General features: G+C 41.9%; 1 pseudogene; it reads right to left on the bottom strand.

The window, feature by feature from the left end:
• Window positions 1–3011: 3011 nt before the first annotated feature.
• On the bottom strand, window positions 3012–3699 carry LOC137774035 (large ribosomal subunit protein mL64-like; annotated as a pseudogene).
• Window positions 3700–24286: the final 20587 nt, after the last annotated feature.

The raw sequence follows: 24286 nt of genomic DNA, 5'->3' as shown, positions 1-24286 counted from the left end.
AAGGTAGGGTTTGGATATGAGGAAGGACAAGTGGAAAATGATGTAAGATGTAGGCCCTTGAAAATCATTTAGTCTATCAGTCTGACTTCTCTTTTTCAAATAAATTACCCTCACTGCCTTTAACCATCTTCTACTTATCAATGCTGAGGCCTTGGAGATGAAATATTTCATAAATACATTCATATCATTTTAATAATTTCTTAGTGTAGGATCTCAGAGATTTGTTTGCATTGCTAAAAAAAAAAAAAAAAAAGAAAAAAGCAAAACCAAAAAGCAAATCTGTGGTGCTGACATGTAATATGATCTTCATTTCACTGAGAAGGAAGCTCGAAGACCCTGCAGGAGCTGAGACCTGTACATATCCTTAGAGTGACATCACAGTGAGGTCTGATGCTAAGGTTACAGAACTCCCCGATTGCCAGAACACTTCCCTGCTGCCATGAAACCCTGTGAATGCCATAGGACCAATGCAATGGGACCAATTCCATTCCTCATTTACTGACCACTTAATATGTCCCAGGCACTGTGCTAGGTGCATAGGAGGGAGAGAGTGGCAGTAAGACATCATAGAATCAGAAACTTTAATCCTTTTAAAGATCCACTTAAGAGTGTCTGCCATCTGCATACTGCTGGTGTGCCAATGATATTTTGCCTATTTTTACAATAGTGGAAAAGCTAGCATTTACTCATTTGCTTCAATAATCTTCTCCCTTCTCTATTTTAGGTCCTTCTATGATATCATTTTAACTCCTTCTCTTTCTCCATCTCTTCCTTCCTACCCACACCCCCAGCCCCATCTGCCTTCCCACAGTACTGAAAGCCAGTAGTTCCCAGGGGAAGCACTGCACCAGGATGAGGTTGCCTCTTGACACAAGGGATTCGAGATATCATTTTTGCTCTGAGACATTGGTCCTCTGGTTATAACACTACCTAGCTAATTACCAAGCATCTCCAGGTACTTGGCACGGAAACAGGCAAATTACACACATGATCTCCTTTAATTTGTTCCTATGTGTAAAATTTATTTGCACACATCAGTTCTTTGCTTATAGTGCTGCTGCCACCAAAATGATTAGTGTCATGAAACTGACAAGAAGCAAATTATCCTAATTTCTAACTTTGATGGCACTAAGTCTCAGTCTTCTCAGGTCTACGTGGTTCTCATTTGTTAGAACGCACGCAGGTCTGAATATAAAATCAAGTAAAAATGGCTAAGTGGGGAGGAAAGGCTTGAAAAGGGAAAATGAGACATCACATGGCATATGTTAGACTAACCTTGAACGAGTTTCATGAACACACATAACAGTGAAAGAAAGGCAGCATGTAATCTAAGCCTGAATACTTGGTAAATCCCCCACTCTGTTATTCTGAAGCAGATCTCTGATGGGATTATATTCCTTTCCTTCTGTCTTGAGCCCTCTTTCCCTCTGTCTTGAGCCCTCTTTCCCTGAAACACCTCTTTTTTTTTTCCCTGCCACTTTTTTTCTGCACTTTTTAAAAACCAACCTTGGCTTTGGGGAGGGTTTCCCCAGCAACTCTGGGAGAAGTTGCATTCAGTTACAGAACCATGGAAGTTTAGAGTCAGGAAGTAGTTTGGAAATCATCTAGTTGATCTTCCTCACCTCACCTATTAAGAACCCATAGTCTAGCAATGCAGAAATAGAAATTTCCATGATGATGGAAAATTTCCATATATGCACTGTCTGAAATGGTAGCCACTAGCCACATGTAGCTATTGTACACCTGAAATATGGTTAGTGTGACTGAATTCTAAATTTTATTTGCCTTTAATTTTAATTCAGAGAGCCACATAGGGATAGAGGCTACCATATGGCATAGTGGAGATCTAGAAAGTTCTTGGATTGTACCCAGTGTCACATAGCTTTAAAGTAGAAGAATTCACCTGATTGTACAGGCCTATGACTCAGTGCAGGGGTCTTTAACGGTTTTCAAATACTGGAGTAAATCAACCAACTAAGCCCCGCATGCATAATTAAGATACAGGGGAGAAGTGTCAGCTGCCTTGGCAACGACAAAGTAACATGGGAGCTGTCAGAATCTGGTAGGGCAAGAGGAAGAGGCGTCCACCAATAGCTTCATCTTATGTTGTACCAGATATGATGCTCACACTGATGAAAAGAAAAATAAGTTTGGATGTATTTTAAAATTTTTATAAAGACAGCTGAAATGGAAGCTAAAATATTTATAGAACCATAAAAATTAGGAGATGGGGGAACAAGAAGGACAAGATTGAATGGTTATAAGAATGTTGAATTTACTATTGAGCAGGAAGTTAATATACAGTGTCCTAAAATGGACAAATTAAAGAATAAATAAGCATGAACGGTCACAACATCTCTGAGCAGAAGAGGTGAAAGCTGTCTCTGCGGATGGGGCAATGAGTAGGGAGGGATGCATAGACACAGTGAGTTAATACTTCTCTGCATTTTATTATTTTGGGCTATGTTCATGCTTTTTATTTCTTAAATAAATAAAAGCTATTTCTATGAGCTTCATGGGTTTGAAATTAGGGCAGAAAATATATTTATCAGAATTTTTTTTTTTTTTAATGGAGGGATGCTCGGAAACAACACTGCACTCAGTGCAGGGGTCTTTAATGCATAACACTGCACTGAAGGCACAATTAAGTAGATCACTGCTTTTCCTCATGCATTTAGCCAGACGTACAAAAATATTTACCCACAGAATCATTTGTATTTGTCTAATATATAAAGCCAGTGATTTTTGTCTGGCAGTCTCAGTCTCTGGCTGCAGTAAGTTAGATCTTCTAAACAATTATTCAGTGCAGTCAGAATAAGATGAATCAGGCTGAATATCACACAAATTCAAACGCAGCTCTTAACACACTCCAGTCAAAGAACAGCAAATATAAAGGCAGATGTGATCTTGCCTATTAGAATATCCCAGGAAAAAGTGTTCCCAGCCTGTCTTTTTGACACACATGCTGATACTGAATGGGGGTAGAACAAGAAGGCACTCACTTATGAGAGTTACGGGAAAGGAGGCAGAGATGCCCAGGTTGTGGCAATTAGAGCCCTTTTTTTATTGGCGGGGTGGGGGGAGGGGTTTGGGGCTATCAAACAGCAGGTTTTTTTGGGCGAGAACTCAGCTCGGGAGCTGGGTGTTGCAGAGCCTGCTGGGTCCTGGGTTGCCGCAGCGGCGACTGCGGCAGCTCGTGCCTATGTTTCTCCTCCTCGAGGCGCTTCCGATGCTGCTTCTCCCGGTCCTGCAGCAGCTTCCGGAGGCGGGCATTGCTCGGGTCCACGTGGTACCCCAGGCGCTCCTGGGCCCCAGCTTGGAGCTCCTCCTTCTCCCTCCGCTCCTGCTGCCGCCGCCGGCGATTCTCACTCCTCTGGGGCATCTTGGCCATGCGCTCTTCCATGAGCTGCTCCCCGGTTGACGCTGCTGCACCCGCAGGGACTCCCGCTTGGCCCCCAGGCTCGGGTACCATTCGCGCCCCTCAGCCTGCGGCGTCTGCAGCTGTTTCCGCAGTGGGCGCAAGAAAGCCACCCTGGAGGCGGCGCCAGTCCGCGTGAACTGCAGAGCCGCGTAGCGCGGCCCCAGCTGCCAGCGAAGGGTCAGCGGGTCATCCAGGTCTGGCCGCCGGACTCCTGGGGTCCAGGCCCAGGGTGGTCACCAGGCCGAGCAAGCTGTGCGCCTCCGCACGGGCGCCGCCATCTTGCCCGTTAAAATCCACTTTTGAGCTGGGTGTTGAGAATTATGGACACCTGGCTGTAGATAAGAGCTGAGGATAAGCAGCTGACCTTCTGCAGAGCTGTTGTACACAGACTGAGGGGCCAGAGTGTGGTGAGTCCACAGAACCTAACAAGGCATGGACATCTGGGCAAACGATACAGTTCATGGGCGGGGGAGCAGACTGGTTAGACCAAATGGAAGACTAGACCCCAGCCAGCCAGCGGGCGTGTAGAAACGCCTTGCCCAGCACCGTCAGACTGCTCAATCCATCCCTCCTCTGCAGGAGCTCACTCTCCAAGTTTACACCTGAGAAGAGGTAAGTGGGGAACAAATGGGGTGTACCATAGTGTGTCCCCCTGGGCAATAACCCCTGACCTTCTGACCATGGTCTGATAAGACTCTAGGTGTCATGATGAATTTATTCCTATATGATCCTCGTACTTAACTTTAGCATTTCTATTTTCTTTTTTTAAAAAATAAATTTATTTATTTATTTTTGGCTGTGTTGGGTCTTAGTTTCTGTGCGAGGGCTTTCTCTAGTTGCAGCGAGCGGGGACCACTCTTCATCGCGGTGCGCGGGCCTCTCACTATCGCGGCCCCTCCCGTTGCGGGGCACAGGCTCCAGAGGCGCAGGCTCAGCAGTTGTGGCTCACGGGCCTAGTTGCTCCGCGGCATGTGGGATCTTACCAGACCAGGGCTCGAACCCGTGTCCCCTGCATTGGCAGGCGGACTCTCAACCGCTGCACCACCAGGGAAGCCCCTGGCATTTCTATTTTCAAGTCTCATTTCCTAAAATTTCATTTTGAGTCATTTCACATTCTTGAATATGATCCATACTGTAAACCTCCTGAAAAGTCGTTGTACCTCTGTGGTCTAAGATGGTGCAGGATTCTCTCCATCTAGGCTTTATCAGGGCAAAGGAAACAAAATAAAAGCAATGTTAGTTGCTCTCATTCCGTAGTATAAATGAATTCTGGACACAGACTAGTCCAAGGTTTTTCTATGCCTGACAGGCCTAGAAAGAGGAACATTCATCTCAAGGATTTCATCCTCCTTCCTACTTTGACTGTGCACTGCCCGTCTCACTAACCCAATAGACATACTTCTTAGGCTCCAACCCCAGATTTTTGCCAAAAATTCCCAAGGAAACTGTAAGCTAGCCCTATACAGGATCTAGACCTGCTTGACCTCATCCAGTTTCTTTCTTTTTTTTTTTTTTTTTACATCTTTATTGGAGTATAATTGCTTTAAAATGATGTGTTAGCTTCTGCTTCATAACAAAGAGATACATATACATATATCCCCATATATCTTCCCTCTTACGTCTCCCTCCCACCCTCCCTATCCCGCCCCTCTAGGTGGTCACAAAGCAATGAGCTAATTTCCCTATGCTATGCGGCTGCTTCCTACTAGCTATCAGTTTTACATTTGGTAGTGTATATACGTCCATGCCACTCTCCCACTTCGTCCCAGCTTATCCTCCCCCCTCTCCGTGTGCTCAAGTCCATTCTCTATGTCTGCGTCTTTATTCCTGTCCTGCCCCTAGGTTCTTCAGAAACTTTTTTTTTTTTTAGATTCCATATATATGTGTTAGCATACGGTATTTGTTTTTCTCTTTCTGACTTATTTCACTCTGTATGACAGATTCTAGGTCCATCCACCTCAATACAAATAACTCAAATTCGTTTCGTTTTATGGCTGAATAATATTCCATTGTATACATGTGCCACATCTTCTTTATCCATTCATCTGTCGATGGACACAGGTTGCTTCCATGTCCTGGCTATTGTAAATAGTGCTGCAATGAACATTGTGGTACATGTCTCTTTTTGAATTATGGTTTTCTCAGGGTATATGCCTAGTAGTCGGATTGCTGGGTCATATGGTAGTTCTATTTTTAGTTTTTTAAGGAACCTCCATACTGTTCTCCATAGTGGCTGCATCAATTTACATTCCCACCAAGAGTGCAAGAGGGTTCCCTTTTCTCCACACCCTCTCCAGCATTTATTGCTTGTAAATTTTTTGATGATGGCCATTCTGACCAGTGTGAGGTGATACCTCATTGTAGTTTTGATTTGCATTTCTCTAATGATTAGTGATGCTGAGCATTCTTTCATGTGTTTGTTGGCAATCTGTATATCTTTTTTGGAGAAATGTCTATTTAGGTCTTCTGCCCGTTTTTGGATTGGGTTGTTTGTTTTTTTTGATATGGAGCTGCATGAGCTGCTTGTAAATTTTGGAGATTAATCCTTTGTCAGTTGCTTCATTTGCAAATATTTTCTCCCATTCTGAGGGTTGTCTTTTAGTCTTGTTTAAGTTTTCCTTTGCTTTGCAAAAGATTTTAAGTTTAATTAGGTCCCATTTGTTTATTTTTGTTTTTATTTCCATTTCTCTAGGAGGTGTGTCAAAAAGGATCTTGCTGTGATTTATGTCATAGAGTGTTCTGCCTATGTTTTCCTCTAAGAGTTTTATAGTGTCTGGCCTTATGTTTAGGTCTTTAATCCATTTTGAGTTTATTTTTGTGTATGGTGTTAGGGAGCGTTCTACTTTCATTCTTTTACATGTAGCTCTCCAGTTTTCAAAGCACCACTTATTGAAGATGCTGTCTTTTCTCCATTGTATATTCTTGTCTCCTTTATCAAAAATAAGGTGACCTTATGTGCGTGGGTTTATCTCTGAGCTTTTTATCCTGTTCCATTGATCTGTATTTCTGTCTTTGTGCCAGTACCATACTGTCTTGATTACTGTAGCTTTGTAGTATAGTCTGAAGTCAGGGAGCCTGATTCCTCCAGCTCCATTTTTCTTTCTCAAGATTGCTTTGGCTATTCGGGGTCTCTTGTGTTTTCATACAAATTGTGAAATTTTTTGTTCTAGTTCTGTGAAAAATGCCATTGGTAGTTTGATAGGGATTACATTGAATATGTAGATTGCTTTGAGTAGTATAGTCATTTTCATAATGTTGATTCTTCCACTGCAAGAACATGGTATATCTCTCCATCTCTTTGTATCAACTTTAATTTCTTGCATCAGCATCTTGTAGTTTTCTGCATAGAGGTTTTTGTCTCCTTAGGTAGGTTTATTCCTAGGTATTTTATTCTTTTTGTTGCAATGGTGAATGGGAGTGTTTCCTTAATTTCTCTTTCAGATTTTTCATCATTAGTGAATAGGAGTGCAAGAGATTTCTGTGCATTAATTTTGTATCCTGCTACTTTACCAAATTCATTGATTAGCTCTAGTAGTTTTCTGGTGGCATTTCTAGGATTCTCTATGTATAGTATCATGTCATCTGCAAACAGTGACAGCTTTACTTCTCTTCCAATTTGGATTCCTTTTATTTCTTTTTCTTCTCTGATTGCTGTGGCTAATACTTCCAAAACTATGTTGAATAACACAGTGGTGAGAGTGGACAGCCATGTCTTGTTCCTGATCTTAGAGGAAATGGTTTCAGGTTTTCACCATTGAGAATGATGTTCGCTGTGGGTTTGTCATATATGTATGGCCTTTATTATGTTCAGGTAAGTTCCCTCTGTGCCTACGTTCTGGAGGGTTTTTATCATAAATGGGTGTTGAATTTTGTAGAAAGCTTTTTCTGCATCTACTGAGATGATCATAAGGTTTTTCTCGTTCAGTTTGTTAATATGGTGTGTCACGTTGATTGATTTGAGTATATTGAAGAATACTTGCATTCCTGGGATAAACCCCACTTGATCATGGTGTATGATCCTTTTAATGTGCTGTTGGATTCTGTTTGCTAGTATTTTGTTGAGGATTTTTGCATCTCTGTTCATCAGTGATATTGGTCTGTAATTTTCTTTTTTTGTGACGTCTTTGGTTTTGGTATCAGGGTGATGGTGGCCTCGTAGAATGAGTTTGGAAGTGTTCCTTCCTCTGCAATTTTTTGGAAGAGTTTAAGAAGGATGGGAGTTAGCTCTTCTCTAAATGTTTGACAGAATTCGCCTGTGAAGCCATCTTGTCCTGGGCTTTGTTTGTTGGAAGATTTTTAATCACAGTCTCAATTTCAGTGCTTGTGATTGGTCTGTTTATATTTTCTGTTTTCTCTTGGTTCAGTCTCGGAAGGTTGTGCTTTTCTAAGAATTTGTCCATTTCTTCCAGTTTGTCCATTTTATCGGCCTGTAGTTGCTTGTAGTAATCTCTCATGATCCTTTGTATTTCTGCAGTACCAGTTGTTACTTTTCCTTTTTCATTTCTAATTCTATTGATTTGAGTCTTCTCCCTTTTTTTCTTGATGAGTCTGGCTAATGGTGTATCAATTTTGTTTATTTTCTCAAAGAACCAGCTTTTAGTTGTATTGATCTTTGCTATTGTTTCCTTCATTACTTTTTTATTTATTTCTGATCTGATCTTTATGATTTCTTTCCTTCTGCTGAGTTGGGGTTTTTTTGTTCTTCTTTCTCTGATTGCTTTAGGTGTAAGGTTAGTTGTTTATTTGAGATGTTTCTTGTTTCTTGAGGTAGGATTGTAGTGCTATAAACATCCCTCTTAGAACTGCTTTTGCTGCATCCCATAGGTTTTGGGTCGTTGTGTTTTCCTTGTCATTTGTGTCTAGGTATTTTTTGATTTCCTCTTTGATTTCCTCAGTGATCTCTTGGTTATTTAGTAGTGTATTATTTAGCCTCCATGTGTTTGTATATTTTACAGATTTTTTTTCCTGTAATTGATATCTACTCTTATAGCATAGTGGTTGGAAAAGATACTTGATACGATTTCAATTTTCTTAAATTTACCAAGGCTTGATTTGTGACCCAAGATATGATCTATCCTGGAGAATGTTCCAGGAGCACTTGAGAAGAAAGTGTATTCTGCTGTTTTTGGATGGAATGTCCCGTAAATATCAATTAAGTCCATCTTATTTAATGTATCATTTAAAGCTTGTGTTTCCTTATCTATTTTCATTTTGGATGATCTGCCCATTGGTGAAAGTGGGATGGTAAAGTGCCCTACTATGATTGTGTTACTGTCGATTTCCTCTTTTATGGCTGTTAGCATTTGCCTTATGTACTTAGGTGCTCCTATCTTGGATGCATAAATATTTACACTTGTTTTATCTTCTTGTTGGATTGATCCCTTGATCATTATGTAGTGTCCTTCTTTGTCTCTTGTAATAGTCTTTAAAGTCTATTTTGTCTGATATGAAAATTGCTACTCCAGATTTCTTTTCATTTCCATTTGCATGGAGTGTCTTTTCCATCCCCTCACTTTCAGTCTGTATGTGTCCCTAGGTCTGAAGTGGGTCTCTTATAGACAGCATATATACGGGTCTTGTTTTTGTATCCATTCAGCTTTTCTGTATCTTTTGGTTGGAGCATTTAATCCATTTACATTTAAGGTAGCTATCGATATGTGTGTTCCTTTTACCATTTTCTTAATTGTTTTGGGTTTGTTATTGTAGGTCGCTTCCTTCTCTTGTGTTTCCTGCCTAGAAAAGTGCCTTTAGGATTTGTTGTAAGGCTGGTTTGGTGGTGCTGAATTCTCTTAGGTTTTGCTTGTCTGTAAAGGATTTAATTTCTCCATCGAATCTGAATGAGATACTTGCTTGATAGAGTACTGTTGGTTGTAGGTTTTTCCCTTTCATCACTTTAAATATGTCCTGCTACTCCCTTCTGGCTTGCAGAGTTTCTGCTGAAAGATCAGCTGTTAACCTTACGGGGATTCCCTTGTATGTTATTTGTTGTTTTTCCCTTGCTGCTTTTAATATTTTATCTTTGTATTTAATTTTTGATAATTTGATCAATATGTGTCTTGGCATATGTGTCTTGGCATGTTTCTCCTTGAATTTATCCTGTATGGGACTCCCTGCACTTCCTGGACTTGATTGACTATTTCCTTTCCCATATTAGGGAAGTTTTCAACTATAATCTCTTCAAATATTTTCTCAGTCCCTTTCTTTTTCTCTTCTTCTTCTGAAACCCCTATAATTCGAATGTTGGTGCATTTAATATTGTCCCAGTGGTCTCTGAGACTGTCCTCAATTGGTTTCATTCTTTTTTCTTTATGCTGCTCTGCGGTAGTTATTTCCACTATTTTATCTTCCAGGTCACTTATCTGTTCTTCTGCCTCAGTTATTCTGCTATTGATTCCTCGTAGAGAATTTTTAATATTTATTGTGTTGTTCATCATTGTTTGTTTGCTCTTTAGTTCTTCTAGGTCCTTGTTAAACATTTCTTGTATTTTCTCCATTCTATTTCCAAGATTTTGGATCACCCCTGAATTGTTTTTCGGGTAGACTGCCTATTTCCTCTTCATTTGTTTGGTCTTGTGGGTTTTTACCTTGCTCTTTTATCTGCTATGTGTTTCTCTGTCTTCTCAGTTTGCTTAACTTACTGTGTTTGGGATTTCCTTTTCGCAGGCTGTGGGTTTGTAGTTCCCGTTGTTTTTGGTGTCTGCCCGCAGTGGCTAAGGTTCGTTTAGTGGGTTGTGTAGGCATCCTGGTGGAGGGAACTAGTGCCTGTGTTCTGGTGGATGAGGCTGGATCTTGTCTTTCTAGTGGGCAGGACCGTGTCCGGTGGTTTATTTTGGGGTGTCTGTGACCTTATTATGATTTTAGGCAGCATCTCTGATTTAGAGAGGGGTTGTGTTCCTGTCTTGCTAGTTGTTTGGCATAGGGTGTCCAGCACTGTAGCTTGCTGGTCTTTGAGTGGAGCTCGGTCTTAGCGTTGAGATGGAGATCTCTGGGAGAGCTTTCACTATTTGATATTGCTTGGAGCCAGGAGGTCTCTGGTGGACCAATGTCCTGAACTCGGCTCTCCCACCTCAGAGGCACAGGCCTGACATCTGGCCAGAGCACCCAGACCCTGTCAGCCACATGGCTCTGAAGAAAAGGGAGAAAGAAAGAGAGAGAGAGAAAGAAAGAGAGAAAGAGAAAAAGAAAGAGAGAAAGAAAGAAGGAAAATAAAGTTATTAAAAAATAAAAAATTATTAAAAATTATAAATATTAAAATGTAATAAAAAAAAGAAAGAATGAAAGAAGAGAGCAACCAAACGAAAAAACAAATCCACCAATGATAACAAGCACTAAAAACTGTACTAAAAAAAAAAAAAAAAATGGCAGACAGAACCCTAGGACAAATGGTCAAAGCAAAGCTATACAGAGGAAATCACACAAATTCCACCGCCTCAATTTTGGGATGATTCGTTGTCTATTCAGGTATTCCAGAGATGCAGAGTACATCAAGTTGGTTGTGGACGTATAATCCGCTGCTCCTGAGGCTACTGGGAGAAACTTCCCTTTCTCTTCTTTGTTTGCACAGCTCCTGGGGTTCAGCTTTGGATTTGGCCCCGCCACTGCGTGTAGGTCACCTGAGGGCATCTGTTCTTCGCTCAGACAGGACGGGGTTAATGTAGCAGCTGATTAGGGGGCTCTGGCTCACTTAGGCCCGGGGGAGGGAGAGGTACCGAATACGGGGCGAGTCTGTGGCGGCAGAGGCCAGCGTGACGTTGCACCAGCCTGAGGTGCGCCATGTGTTCTCCCGGGGAAGTTGTCCCTGGATCACGGGACCCTGGCAGTGGCAGGCTGTACTGACTCCCGGGAGGGGAGGTGTGGAGAGCGACCTGTGCTTGCACACAGGCTTCTTGGTGGCTGCAGCAGCAGCCTTAGTATTTCATGTCCGTCTCTGGTGTCTGCACTGATACCTGAGGCTCATGCCTGTCTCTGGAGCTCGTTTAGGCAGTGCTCTGAATCCCCTCTCCTCATGCACCCGGAAACAACTGTCTCTTGCCTCTTAGGCAGTTCCAGACTTTTTCCCAGACTCCCTCCCAGCTAGCTGTGGCACACTATCCCCCCTTCAGGCTGTGTTCATGCAGCCAACCCCTGTCCTCTCCCTGGTGTCTGACCTCTGAAAGCTGGAGTCTCAGCTCCCAGCCCCCACCTGCCCCTTGGGTGAGCAGACAAGCCTCTCAGGCTGGTGAGTGCTGGTCGGCTCCAGTCCTCTGTGCGGGAATCTCTAGCCTTGCTCTCTGCACCTCTGTTGCTGTGCTCTCCTCCGTGTCTCTGAAGCTTCCCCCCAGCACCACCACCCCCTGTCTCCGTCAGTGAAGGGGCTTCCTAGTGTGTGGAAACTTTTCCTCCTTCACAGCTCCCTCCCAGCGGTGCAGGTCCCATCCCTATTCTTTTGTCTCTGATTTTTGTTTTTCTTTTGCCCTACCCATTTATGTGGGGAGTTTCTTGCCTTTTGGGAAGTCTGAGGTCTTCTCCCAGCGTTCAGTAGGTGTTCTGTAGGAGTTATTCCACATGTACGTGTATTTCTGATGTATTTGTGGTGAGGAAGGTGATCTCCACGTCTTACTCCTCTGCCATCTTGAAGGTCTCCCCTCCCTCATCCAGTTTCTGTAGATCCTTTCTATCAAGTGTGGATCTTCCTTCCAGAAACCCCCTTGCTCCCATTTTGGCCTCATTGCCCTTGCAGAATGCCAAGAATTACCATGGGTGTCCTACTTACTTCAAAACTGAGTTCACAAAAAGTCATGCTTACTGTCTTAGTCTTCTCAGGCTGTCATGACAAAATACAACAGACTGGGTGCCTTAAACAACAGATTTTAATTCTTTTACAGTTCTGGAGGCTGGAAAGTCCAAGATCAAGATGTCAACTAATTGATTTCTGGTTTAGCTCTCTTCCTGGCTTGCATATGGTTGCCTTCTCGCTATGTCCTCACATGGTCTTTCCTCTGTGCAGGCACATGGAGGGGGACAGAAATAGCTCTCTCTCTTCCCCTTCTTATAAGACCACTAATGACATCATAAGGACCCCACCCTCATGACTAATTAAACCCTAATTTCCACCCAAAGGCCGCATATCCAAATACCATCACACTGGAGATTAGGCTTCAATATATGAATCTGTGGGGGAAAACAAACATTTAGTCCAAAACATTCCACCCCTAGCCCCCTTCTCCAAATTTATGTCTTTCTCTCACACAAAATACATTCATTCCATCTCAACAGTCCCCAAAGTTTTCACTCTTTCCAGCATCAACTCTAAAGTCTGAAGTCCAAAATCTCATCTAAATATAATCTAAGTTAGACATAAGTGAGACTGAAGGTATAATTCATCCTGAGGCAGAATTCCCCTCCAGCTGTGAATCTGTCAAACAAGACAAGTTATGCACTTCCAAAATACAATAATGGTACAGGAATAGGTTAGACATTCCCATCCCACAGGAGAAATAGGAAAGAAGTAAAGGGTGACAGGTCCCAAGAAGATCCAAAACCTAGCAAGGCAGATTCCACCTCATCTTAAGGCTCGAGAATAATCCTCTTTGGTTCAATGCTCTGACCCGCTGGTGTGGCAGTTCCATCTTCTAGACCCATGGTCCCATCTTCAGACCCCTTGGGGTTGATAGTCCATTCCTCAAGGCTCTGCCAGGTGGCAGTAAGCTCCCAAGGATGGAGCAGCCCTGTCCCCAGGGCTCTGGACAGCACCCAGTAGAGTGGAGGCAGTCCTGGTCATCTCTGAATCCCCTTCAGGATCAGTCTTTTCTTTTCTCAAAGCATGGCGCACATTCACAGCTGAGCAGCTGTATGGTTCAGTCCTGTAGGATCAAAGAATTTTGAGAATTTCTTGTTTTTTTTTCTGTCCCCTTTATTACCAGATGGTAGTGTTTCACTTGTATAATCCCATCTCTGTTCCTGGCTTCTGCTGAGATGGCGGCTTAAGTTCATGGATGGTACCCATGATCTCTTTTTCAAACGGTTGTTCAGTCATCCTCTTAGTGTTCTCTTCAGAACAAACTTTCTCATTTTTTTGCAGTATGGATAAACTAATAATTTTGCAATATCTGCATGTTCTGGTTCATTTTCGCTTAACTATTCTATCTTCATCCCTCTTCTTTTGCATTTTACTATAAGCAGTAAGGGAGACCCAGGCCACACCTTCAATACTTTGCTTAGAAAGCTCCTCTGCTAAATATCTGATTTCATCACTCACAAATTCTCTCTTCCACAAAACACTAGAACACATTTTAGCCACGTCCTTTACTACCTTATAACAAGGATCTCCTTTCTTCCAGTTTCCAATAACATGTTCCCCATTTCCATCCAAGCTTTCACCAGAATTGCCTTTGGCTTCCATATTTCTAGCACAGACCTCAAAACACTGCCAGCCTCTACCCATTACCAGTTTCTAAGTCACTGCCACACTTTTAACTATTTGTTACAGCAGTATCCACTTCTTGACACCAAAATCTGTATTAGTCTGCTCAGGCTGCCATAGCAAAATACCACATATGGGGTGACTTACACAATGGAAATTTATTTTCTTGCAGTTCTGGAGGCTTGGAAGTCCAAGGTCAAGGTGCTAGATGATTCCATTTCTGGTAAGGGCTCTCTTCCTGGCTTGCAGGTGGCTGCCTTCTTGCTACACCCTCAACCCAGTTACCTCCCAAAGGCTCCATTTCCAAATAGCATAACATTGGGATTTAGGGTTTCAGTATGTGAATTTTGTGGGGGACACAAACATTCAGTCCAAACAACTACTTAGCATGAATGTATGTTTGTTGCTCACAGACCTAGCTGCTAAGGGTGGATAGAGATCATATTCCCTTGCTTTATGATCCAGCCCTCTGATTATCCCTCTTGATTTGTTTTCCTCCAGCCTCTCTTAGCATGAGTGTTTGAACTTGGATCACACCATCCACAGGAGAAGTTTGCGTGCATTTTGGTCCACATAACATAATTTATGAATTTGTGTAATCACTGTTGTCCCTTCCCCAGATTATCTCCCACGTCAAAACCCAGCACTTAACATTTTTTCCTCCACTTCAATTACATCTTCTGGCCAGTGTAGAGGTTTCCTTTGTTCACTAAGAAATAGTACAGGACCAGAACTCACACATACTTGACAGGTGTGTGGTGCTGCTGAGAATTACCCTGATAACGGAGTGATGTGAAGACAGCCAGCCACAAATTTCACATTAACTCTCAATCTCAGGCTTTGTGTTAACTCTCAATCTATTTATTATAGTTTCCAGTGCTCTGTGTTTGCTTAACTTTTGGCATTCTGTCTTTAGTGATTTGACCATTTGGAGGTCAGCTTGACCCAGGCAGACAGCAATCTGACAGTCTAATTTCTTTCATGCCACCTGAGGTGTCCTCTGAGTTGCGGCTGGGAGAAATTCAATGCTAATTGTTGATGTGTTGAAAGCTTGTGGTGTCCATCTTCAAAATCAGGCGAGAGACGTTTCCAGCTGGTTAGGACTTCAACAGAGTAATTCAACACTTAAGTCGTGGACCCATGACAAGTAGATCCTATAGGTCTCTGCTGGTTAAAGGGAAATATCAGAAAGAGATTGGGTGGCTTCTTAAAAAATTTAGATACAAAGAGGGAAGGAGGAGAAGATGGGAAAAGAAAGAAAAGGATAACAAATGGTTTTTATACATGAACATTTTCTCATCTTAATATAAGAAATAGGGAGACTTTTTTTTCTTTTACTGTTGAATCTGCTTCTGATCTTAATCATGATTTAAAATTAGCTGTTGGCTACTGAGTATGGGTATTTCATCTTTGTCTTTAACATCGGTGAAGTTGTGGTAAGGTGTCCATGGACTTGAAAGAACACAAATAGTTCAGAGGTTTTATGGGAAGGTTTTCAAGCATGGGACAATTTGCAGTCAAGAAATCTTCATTAAATTCTAAACTCTTCAACTAAAGATGGTATATCAATTATTTAAGCTGCCGGGACCTTAATATCCACATTTGCCAGTTGAGAGGGTTGATGAAATGACACCTAAGTCTTTCAGAAATTCTAATAGAAGTATTCTATGCTATGCTATGCTATGCTATTCTGTTCTTCGGTGTTCTTGAAATCATTCATAGATGGGAAAATCATTTAATTTATCATCCAAACCAGGACAGTTTTGATATCCTTCAAAGTCAAAATGAAATATTGCTTTGTAAAGGAATTAACCTTTTAAAAAGTTTGAAAGATCACAGAGGGAGATGGGAGGTAATTTAATTAAATTTTCTTATGGATTTTGGAAATAAAAATTCGACTGCTAGTAAAGAACCCTTTCTTTACATGTATGTTAGCACTTCTGCACCCCCAGCTTTAACGGTGTCGGGAGCCATGCCTGGAGTTGCCGTTCAAGGGGGTCCTTTGCTAAGAACCCTACCTTAGTGTGCTGTTCCCTCCCACCCACCTATGGGTCAGGAGTCCCTCCTTGGGGTTCCCACAGCACCAGTGCAAATCCCTAGCACAGTAGCCAGTACACTGTTTTATAATTGTTAGTTTCCTTGCTTGTCTTCTTCAGAAGATGGAGGGCAAAATCTGGCTCTTTCATCTCTGTCACCCTAGGACATGGGCATCAGGGCTGAGACTAAAGGAAGACAAGTCATTCCCTCTCAGGGTTGTGTCATGTCGTGTCTTGTCGTGTCATGCAGGGCCAGCACTTGTGTGGACCTGAGTGTGATGCCTCCTGACGTTTGGTCCCCTAGGTGCCTTGCTTGCCTCACTCTAGTCCAGGCCCTGATGGGTAGAGTGCTTAGCACATAATAATCCTGTAGAAAAACCAGTGACGTGAGCAAATACTGAACTTTGGAGTCAGGGTTTGTTTTTAAGTGTAGGTTTTATTATTATTTCAGAATGGTGAGGCCAACAGATGAGAAGATGATTGCCATTGAAAAGACAGTTTGTTACTCACAGTTCCCAAGAGGAGGGGGCATGCCACACTATGCAGGGGTCACACGGGGAAGCATCAGGGTTGGTAAGCCACTTGTAGGCCAGTCCTTTACTAGCTCTGGAAATTGTCTAGTCCTGGGAAGGCAGTCTCTCCAGGTCAGCAAGGCTCCAAGATGTCAAAGCATCAGAATGAAAAGATGTTTGTAATCCAGGCCTCCCTCAGTTTGAATATGTGCTGCCATATATAAGCCTCATGGCCTTAAGCATACCAGCCTGTCTCAGAAAACAAGAGTGTTAATAATGCAACAACCTTACTGGGTTGTCATGAGGATTAGAGCAAGGAGCCTGGTACACAGTAGGTGCTCAAGAAGTGACAAACATCAGTCAGTATGCACAGTAGAATATCTGTAACATGGCAGGTGCATTTGTGTATATATACCACAATTTGTGTGGAGAGAGAGCTTTGTTGTTGTTTTGAAAATGACCTCCACTTTTGGCCACTTCATTGAATCATATTCTGAATAATTCTGCAAAACAGACTAACTGCTCCTGGAAACCTGAGCCTCTCTCCAGGGTCCTAAAACTTTCTGCTTTGAACAAGGCTAAAAATAAGCCAAGTACCTTCCTTCCCTGTGGGATGATGGTGCTACAGACTTCACAGAGGAAGTCAGGAGATTCAGGGGACTGTGGACATGTATTCCAAAGAAAGTTTCTGGAACTTTCCAAAGCTTCAAAAAGAAGTTAGTTTTGAATGCTTTATAAGTTTCAGAAGAAGCTCTCTCTAGGCTGGTACGGTGACAGCAGCAGTTTCTTCCGACATCAAGCAGGAATTTTTATTAGCACAAGGGCACGTTAAAGAGAGGCCCTAGACATGGCACATGGAAGCAGCAGTGGACAAAGAATCAGTTTTGTCATCAAGCATTAGCTTTCACTTGACAGCATTTAGGGATCGGGGGTTATATAGAACCATTAACTTCAGACCTTTGCCTCCCATATCAGGGTTAACATCAGTGGGTTGGAAGAGAAGAGAAATCACGAATGATGTGTTGTGTGAGCTGCAAAGAAGAGGTGCTGTGTTTGTGGTAGAGATAAACATAGCACCGTTCTCCGGGGACCTGTGCTCGTCTCATGCTGTCATTCTGTGTAAAATAGGATCCTGATCAGGCATCCTATGACAGTGAGAAGCCTTCCCCTGGGCCTCCTTCAGGGGTTGGAGTGGGTCTTTGCCAGGCAGTGTTAGGAGGCTGACACTGCTTAAGCTGAGCCTAAATATATACAAAGAGACTAGAGTGTGGGCAGCATAAACATGTTCTTAACTTCTCTCATTATAACAGTCTAAAACATTTCCCTGGAATCTTCCATTTCATTCCTTCCTGCCCTAAGAAGCACCCATGCACTTTGGAACAAGGGCAGTGAGCCCATATACTATTGAGGCCTCGATACTCAAAAACAGCGTTATTAAATGTTAAGTGGTCTCTTTAGTCATTTTTGTGTATTTCTTTGAAGAAATAGCTACTGTAGCATTTAATGTAACTTTTGCATTGTGGAATTTGTTGACAGAATATATGTTGCAGCACCGACCTTTGGAAAATTACTTTCCTTCTGAGATAATTTATAACCTGTAGAAGATATTTGGTGTCTTAATGTTTTCTTTCAGTCTCTTACTCTGCCACTGTTTCTTTTTATTGCATTAAGTAGACCCAGTACACAGGGAAGCTTCCAGGATGAAAATAGTTATTTTCCAAACAGCTTCTGAGGGATAGACTGAGGTAAGGTCCAGGGCTACGCACCTGTAAGCCTGATTAACCTTGTGTTGTTCAATTAAGGCTCTTAGTTCAAGTAAAAAAGAAGGAAGAGGAGGAAGGGGCGGGGGGTAAAATGTTGATAAGTTTTTGTTTGTTTGTCTGAGCATTTACAGAATGCCAGGCCTCTTGCTATGCTTTTTACGTATTTTCATAGACAACCTCCATCACAGCTCTTTGAGGCGGGTGTTATTTTCATCTCCATTTCATAGATAAGAGCGTTGAACCACAGTGAAGTTAATTGTCCAAGATCCCAATTACTGGGTCAGTCACAAATCAAACCTAATCCTGATGAAACAGTTCAATTATTTTTCTTTATCAGATTATACAAGTAGCTATTAATTAAAATCAAATGCCACTTAACTTGCAAAATCTTTCTCCACTCTTCAATCCTTCTCCACAGTGGAATACATTGTAAACTCTTCTTGATTTCTTTCCTGCACTATATCTCCATATTTCTAAAAACTGGGATTATATTGGGCTTTTTTATTTCCCAAGCTCATCACCTTCCTGTGATGGTTCATATGAATTTATTTTGCCTACACGTATCCTTGCTCTGATTCCTCCCCTCTCATTCTCCCCATCACAGTGTTCATTATTTCTATATAAATGATGTCTTCTGCCAACTGAGTGATTCTTTTTTCTTCTTTTTATAATTTAACATTTTTTTTCTTAGACTTAATATTTACCTAATTACTTCGTTCACTGAATTAGCTGCATTTTTCTTACAGATTTCTTCTCAAATGTTCGGTAGATCTATCAACATTGACTCTTCAGATGAGCTCTGAGTCTTATCACATGTCCCCAGAGATCATCTTTTTCCTTTCCTTCCGGGAGAGACTGGTTTCCTTTCACCACAATCCTGTTGGATACCTTGCATCCGTGTCTTTCTAAGCTTGCACACTCATTTCTGGTAGCCCGTAGCCTCCAGTAATTTCTTTTAAAAAGGATTGTTGTTGTTTGTTTGTTTGTTTTGAGTTTCCTTTCTCTTACATTGTTGAGCAGTTTGGCTGAGTAAGGATTCTAAGTTGAAAATCGTAATTTAGACAGTGATGCTTCATTCTTTTTTAGTTTCCTATGGTGCTGTTGAAAAGTCCTATGCCATTCCGGATCCTCTTCTATTACATGTGATCTCTCTTTTCAGCTTTAAAAGGTTGTAGGAGGTTCTCTTTATGTTCACTGCTCTGACACATCCCCATGATATGCATTGGTGTGTGTGTGTGTGTGTGTATTTTGTGCTTTTTTTTTTTTTTTTTTTGTCTTGGAATCTCAGTTCTTTCTTTTTCTGATGTTTCCTATCCTTCAATAGTGGACATTTTTCTTGCATTATTTCTTTAATAATGTAATAATACTTATTTCTTTTATAATTTCCTCCCTTCTGATTATTCTATTTCTATTCTCTTTATCTTTTAATTTTCTTATCATATCTCTTCTTTTCAATCTCTCTCATTTTTTAATTTTGCTATTTGGAAGTGACCTTAAACTGTTGAGATTCAAAGCTTTCTATCTTCTAAAAAGGTTCCTGATGTAAGATTTTCAACATCTATGAGTTTTTAAAAAATTACTTATTTTAAAGCATTCTGGTCTTGTGATATCTTCTCTTATTTCTCCTGGGATATAATAGTCTTTCTTTTAAATCTGTTTTACTTTTATTTATCTAATTCTTGCTCTCTACATTTTCCCTGTGTCTTTTAGGTTTCTACTTTTTTGTTTGTTTTGGTTTCTGTTCTGTTTTTTATGTTGAAAATTTTATTTAGTTGTTGGCGTTCTTTGGCTACCCATTTTATTTTTAAAAAGGAGGCATGAAAATGCTCATTCAAAGCTCTGTGTCCAGGCACATGACATAAACTTTGTAGTTTCATTGTACGGTGATTTGTAGCAGAGAAAGCTTTTTACTGAAGAATTATCACTTAATATCATTGTCTGGAGATATTTTCTATAGAGCTATTTTATTCTTGTAGTGAGGAAGCTTCTTTTCACATGGGATGTGGGGTGGGTGAAAACCTCAATGTTTACTTGGCAGATTTCAACTGTGTTCAGATGCATGCCTCACTCATACCCTCCCTGTGACCTTGGTCCTCCGTGTCCTACGCCTTTCTCAGGACTAAAGGTCGTGCTGCCCTTTCCCAGCGGGTTCCCTTCTGCAGGCACTTTACGTACAGCTTCCTTTACTTTGTTAACTCTAGTACCAATCGTCCATTTGCTTTCCAACTTCCTCAAACTTTGTCAAATCTTTTCTTTACCATTGCTGTTTCTCCTTTTTCCTTTGCCTTTGTTGGAAGGCCCTGTTAAATTCCTCTGCTATTATTTCTTTAGAGTTTATTGCAAAAAAAGTAGATAAACATGCATAGCTCATCTGCTCTGCTTAATAGCAATCCTTACTGTTCCTCATTGCTTTTTAATATATACTCTGTGCTTGCAACATGTCTTTACAGTTTGTGTGCTTTTCTCGTATGCATCATGTTTTACATCCTTGTGATGATTTACAGTTTAAGAAGCACATGTTGGGACTTCCCTGGTGGTCCAATGGTAAAGAATCCGCCTTCCAATGCAGGGGACGTGGGTTCAATCCCTGGTCAGGGAAGTAAGAGCCCACATGCTGAGGGGCAACTAAGCCTACGTGCCTCCAACTACTGAGTTCATGCGCCTCAACTAGAGAGCCTGCGTGCCCTGGAGCCCACGCACCACAACTAAAGAGACCGCATGCCACAACGAAAGATCCCACATGCCACAACGAAGACCTGACGTAGCCAAAAATAAAAAAATACGTAAATAAATTTAAAATAAATAAATGTGCTTAAAAAAATAAAATAAAATACCAAATTTCAAATTGCTAAAAAAAAAAAAAAGAAGCAGCACATGTTTAGAAGCACTATCTTATTTTATTCCTAGAAAAATCCTTGGTGTAAGGCACAGTATATTATTCTATTTTTCATACTTGACAGATGGAGGGACTTCCACCCAGGGAGTTTAATTAACATGCCCAAGATCACTCAGTCAAGTTTTTCAAGCTTCCCCAGTTACAGGATTTTGCCTCCCCTCCCCTCTACATCTCAGGCCTAATTTGTGGCAACTTTATAAAATAAATAAGTAAAGGGAAGAAGTGGATGAATTTCAAACACTTAGTTTGAAAAATCTTATTTCTAAACTAAACTGTGAAGTTTCAAAACTAGGTTGGATTTTGGTGTATTTTGTGACACACAATCATTATTGCAGTGAACAATTGAGATTTGACTGAAATAATAGAACTATACTGTTCTGGTGTCTGTAGAAACATTTAGAGAAGCAAACAATTTGTTGAGTTGGGGGGGAGTTAAAAAATGAGGGGCACAGTTTACCTATTAAAGTGCTTTTAACATCAACATTAGGTAGGTTCATTGTGTAGCATGAACAAAATTGACAGCCACATCTGTAGGGCTTTTTCCACCTCTGGACATCATTTAATGGAGCTAATGCATGTTTATTACAGCATGGTTCCTATTAAACAACAGCCTGGCCATTAGACATAAAATTCCTGCAAGCGACATGATGCACTTTCTGCAAAGGAACTTCTTGACCACAGAGACCCTGCTGTGATAGTGCTGACAACTTCGAGTTCTGTGGGCTGGAGGGATGCGAGGCAGGGGCCCTTGGCCTTCGTAGCCCAGTCTGCTCGGGAGCCCTCTGGTGGAATTGAGAGAGGTCTGTGTTGCTTCCCTGGAGGCAGGGACCGAGGATTGGCCAGGCTGACATCTTCCTCCCAGACCCTCTCTAGTCAGATGCCTGGATCCTGAGGGCTGAGCTCTAGCTGAGGATGCCAGCTTCCCCTTTTTCTGTGGAGAGAGCTTGCTGGGTTGGAGCACTGTCTGTGGAAAACACAGCCCTGAACAATCCCTGCGCAGCATTCCCCATCTCACTGGCTCTGAGACATTTGAATAATTCCTCAAGTCCTGAGTCAAAGAACAGTCCTCATCTTGCTGAATCTTTAGCTAGCCACTCAGTCAACTGTCTGCCCTCTTCCACACCCTGCTGGAATACCATCATGTCTATAAAAACTTCTCTTAGTCCAGAAAGAATGAATCTCTCCAATTCTTACTGTCTTCATGTGCTATTTATGCTCTGTCTGGTACTTATTTCGCTGTGCCCTGCACGGTGAGGACAACAGTGGGCTGATGCCAATGATGGTGCTGTTAGGACAACCTGTGCTTCAGAGGCAGCCTTCTGTTTGAGTCCTCTCTCTGCTTCCCATGTGGTCCAGTCTCCCTGTGTCTCGATTTCCTCATCTGTAAAATGGAGACAGTAATACTCTCCTTTCCAAGTTGTAATAGAGATGTAGGATAAAAATATACATACATTGTCTGACACTAATATCATCTTTCTTTTTTAACGCTATTTATTTATTTATTTTTGGCTGTGTTGGGTCTTCGTTTCTGTGCGAGGGCTCCCTCCAGCTGCGGTGAGTGGGAGCCACTCTTCATCGTGGTGCGCGGGCCTCTCACTGTCGTGGCCTCTCTTGTTGCGGAGCACAAGCTCCAGATGCGCAGGCTCAGTAGTTGTGGCTCATGGGCCCAGTTGCTCTGCAGCATGTGGGATCTTCCCAGACCAGGGCTCGAACCCGTGTCCCCTGCATTGGCAGGCAGATTCTTAACCACTGTGCCACCAGGGAAGCCCCCATCATCATCTTTCTTTCTTTTCACTTTTGTGTTATTTACAAATGATTTATTAGTTTAGATTATACTTTTTCATTAAATGTAATGTTATATTTTACATTTGAGAATCTGCCTTTTGAAAAACCTATGTTTGCACCTACAGATCCTACCTAAGTCTACCTGTGTCTCTCTTCCTGAATTTACCCATCAGTAAGAAAATGCTGCTATTTTACCATTAGGTTGGTTGCTTTCTGTCATGGGCCCAAGTTTGGGCTGACTCCTCTCCATTTCCCTCTGAGCTCCTTTTTTTTTTTCACTTGTGCACATCAGTGTGATGACCAATTTGGGCCGTTGGATGTTCTGGATGGTGATCAGATGGACCTCCTGAGCTCATGATCTACATCCTCACCCGGCAGGGGAAGCTTCCTAAGAATTAGAGCTTCATTCCCTGATGCCTGGATCTCAGTGCTTTGCCCTGGGAGAAGAGGACCAGGTTGCCATTGGCCACCACTAATATCAAAGAATAGTTCTGTGTATAGCCATCACGACTCCTTATCTTGTGCTTTACAGCTGTTACAGTGTTTTGATAGGTTCTCTCTACTGCAATTCATACTACTGACTTGGAGGAGGTCATGTACCGCCTCTATGGGTGGGGACATTGAGACTCAGGGGCATATGAGATGACCCACAAGTCAGCCAACAGATGCAAGCCTGCATCTCACATCCTCTGATTCCCAGTTGGTGCCTGGTCTCCGTCTTCTCCACGGTGCTATAGAGGCTTCTGCTGCTGGTACCCACTCTCATCTTGTCATACTAATCCCACAGAGACAGACCCCCAGAAACTCACAACACACTTGCAGGATGTGATTTATTCTCCCTAGAACAGGGAGACCAGAAAGACGTTTTGTTTCAGACCATCTTCTTGAAAGAACTCCTGCCTGATCTCACCCTGGGCCTATTGTTTAACTGTGAAGGAGGGTTGCAGCTTGAAAAGGCATCTTCTGTGATTGCTACATGTCACTCTAGGGGGAGATCTCCCTCCACTCAATGCTTTTGGCCTTTTGGGAGAATGTTTCCCCATTTACTGAAGGCCAAGTCCTTTGAGAAAAATGTACTGCTGCGCATACTGATTTATACTGATCCTTCCAGCGAGCTGTGTAGAAGATTCATTTATCAGTTGGATGGTTGGGAGTTTATGGGGATTCTTACATTAGACCCAACTGTGTCTTTTAACCATTGAGTTCTATTATTCTGTAATTTTTACTTCATCTCTTTAGGAAGGGAATTTCTTGTCAACTAGGACTATATGCCACTTTTTACAACATAAATATTGTCTCTTAATGACAAAAGGAAGTGCAGCGTCTAGAAAATATAGCTCAGTCTGAAATCATGCAGAAGAAAATGCAAGTCTCACTGGGAGTAGGGGAGTTAGAAAGAATGACAAACCCAGACTTGCAACAGAGGCGTGGAGCCAGCAGGGCAAGCTTGAGTCCTCTCAAGTAGTCGGGA

The sequence above is a fragment of the Eschrichtius robustus genome, chromosome 12, assembly GCF_028021215.1.
Source record: "Eschrichtius robustus isolate mEscRob2 chromosome 12, mEscRob2.pri, whole genome shotgun sequence".
Lineage (NCBI taxonomy): Eukaryota > Metazoa > Chordata > Mammalia > Artiodactyla > Eschrichtiidae > Eschrichtius > Eschrichtius robustus.
This window is presented reverse-complemented; position numbering and strand designations above follow the sequence as displayed.